The sequence below is a fragment of the Penaeus japonicus genome, unplaced genomic scaffold (assembly GCF_977035675.1).
Source record: "Penaeus japonicus unplaced genomic scaffold, GWHDUDI00000001_assembly GWHDUDI00000029, whole genome shotgun sequence".
NCBI classification, from domain to species: domain Eukaryota; kingdom Metazoa; phylum Arthropoda; class Malacostraca; order Decapoda; family Penaeidae; genus Penaeus; species Penaeus japonicus.
This window is the reverse complement of record NW_028234431.1, coordinates 20,045,572-20,048,071: the sequence shown is the minus strand read 5'-3', so window position 1 is coordinate 20,048,071 and position 2,500 is coordinate 20,045,572. Positions and strand designations below refer to the sequence as shown.

General features: G+C 52.8%; 1 protein-coding gene across 2 annotated transcripts in view; it reads left to right on the top strand.

Moving 5' to 3' along the window:
* The window catches only part of LOC122256233 (clavesin-2), a 59,540-nt gene that overhangs the window by 50,638 nt on the left and 6,402 nt on the right, over positions 1–2,500 (top strand). For both annotated transcript variants that reach the window (XM_043020773.2, XM_043020772.2), the window contains exon 2: positions 2,164–2,500. This exon is cut by the window's right edge and continues 259 nt beyond it. The gene's annotated coding sequence lies outside the window, so the exon portion shown is untranslated. The remainder of the gene's footprint in view (positions 1–2,163) is intronic.

Below are 2,500 nucleotides of genomic sequence, written 5' to 3'. Positions count from 1 at the left end.
TCTTGTTGCAAGTTATTTGAGAAGTGTTGCCAATCCTTGCACTTCTCGGCGCCTCCTCCTGGAAATTCACGTTCGTCTCTCCTTCCCTCCTACATTTATCATAATGTCACCAACTCCTCCTCTTCGCCTCAGTCTCTCTCTCGACCTCTCCTACCCACTTCTTCTAAACACACAACCGGATCGCCATGGGGTTCCACGCACGCGCCTCATGGCAATAGTGTTGGTCGGTGCCGCCAGAGCGGTCGTCTTAACCGCCCTGCCTGCCTGCCTGCCTGCCTGCCTGCCTGCGCCGACCTTGAAATATGTTTAGCGAGCAGCGTCATGGAACACGGTCGTTGCCGGCGACTGGCGTTGAATGAGGGAGGCGAGCGACGGAGGTAGAGGGATCCGTTTGCGAGCTTCTCATAAAGAGGCGGATGGCGGGAAGCGCCGATTGCCGCCGGTTTCGGTGGGCGTGTCTTGCCATTTCGAGTCGGGTCCTCGTTTTTATCCCTGGGGACGGAGTGGGGGAGGGTGTGTGCAGGATGTATATGGGGGCGCTGGGTATAATGCAACGTGTGTATGGCGCCGTTGAGGGGGGGGGGTAAAATGTACGGAGATGAGACAGTATGCTGTTGTTGTTGTTGTTTTTTTTTCCCCTCGTACTCTCACACATGCGGTCATACACGCTTTTGTACACGTGTGCATACAGGCGTATCGCATAAGTGACCGCGGTTACAGTAGAGAAGACATGCAATCAGGTTCACGTTCACGCACGCGCAGTCTTACGTCAAGGTGCACACATAGTTAGTTACAGATACTCATAAACTCTCACTCACTCACTCACTCACATTCACTTACACTCACTCACTCACTTACATTCAGTCACTCGCACTCACTTACATTCAGTCACTCACTAACCTACCCAAACACCCACCCATCCACCCACCCACCCACCTCACATACACTCCTCTCCCCGTCACACACACTCGCCTCCCGTCCCCCTCACACACACTCCCCTCCCCTCCCCCCTCTCACACACTCCCCTCCCCTCCCCTCCCCCTCACACACTCACACACCAGAGAAACCCTATTAGCGTGGCCGGGGACGCAGCGTGACGGGAGGTGGGCGGTTCAAAAACATTGAGAGAAGAGCAAGGAATCTTGTGAGTGGTGAAGATTTATAACGTATGAGGCGGCGTTTGGAAATTTATGAGCTTTTTTTTTTTCTCTCTCATAACTGAGATTTTTAGGAGGGGTGATTTTTGCTTTGGTGTCTTGTTTTTTTCATGGTAGGGGGGTAAGGATATTGCAGTGAGGTAGGCTTTTTTCTCTCCGATACGAAATGAGTATTTATGAGGAAGGGGGCGAAGGGAGAATGAAAGAATGAAGAAAAGAATGAGGAGGAGATCGCTGGCGGTGAGAGGCGAAGACGATAGTGCGGTCGAAGGAGGGAGGGGGGAGGAGGGGGGGTTTGTCAGGTTCCTGCACACTGACAAGTTGTGCCATGTGATACACAGCTCCTTCCAGACCTCTTCCTCCTCCTGCCCTTCCCCTTCCATTTTCTCCTCCTCTTCTTCCTCCTCCTCCCCACCCCCTATCCCCTATCCCCTATCCCCTATCCCCTATCCCCTAGCTCCTTCCAGACCTCCTCCTCCTCCTCCTCCTCCTTTCTCTTCCACCTCTCAGACCTTCTCCTCCTTCCAGACTTTCTACTCCTCCTCGTCTTCCCCCTCATACGCAAACAACAAACCGCGCTTCCTCTCTGGGAAGTAAATGATCTAAACGTGTATAACTCCCCAAGCACACTTCCATTCATTACGATCATGGCGGCAAAGAAGCAAAATGAGAGAGTAAGAAGCAGGCGGAGAAGGGGAGAGAATGGGAGGGAGGGAGGGTGGGTGGGTGGGTGGGTCGGTCGGTCTATCACCTTAGCCCTCCTCCCTCCCCCTTATTGCATGACTCACAATCGGCTTACTCCTTGGAGATTTTTGTTGTTGTTTACGTATTATTTTGTGTTTTTCTTTTTCTCCTTTTTTCTTCTTTTTTTTTAAATATTATTACTCGATTTTACGCCTCGCGCTCGGTTATTGTAGTCTTGTCTCGGCATCATTAGTATTGGTAGATCATGCTCCCTTGTTGGTAGAGAATACCGTGTGACCTTTGTCTATTTTTCTATTTCCAGATCCAAGCCGTCGATTCCACAGGCAGAAGCGGGTTTCGTTTGGTCGGTTAGTGAATGAAAACGACGTCGGGTCCGACTGACGCGGCCGCCGCCCCATCACACCCACACGAACTTCTACTCGCAGGAGGGGGAGAAGGAGGAGGCGGAGGACTTTGAGTGAGTGGGACGCGGTTGGAGGAGGCCCTAGACTGAAGGACTTCAAGGAAGGGGCGACGGAGTGTCTGCGGCGCCCTCCCCTGTTTCATATTTCCGATTCCACTTCTCTAGAAACGCCCCTCTTCGCCCCCGTCCTCTCTTCCTCCGCTTTCGAGGGCGCGGTTCCTCTGGCCCGACGCCC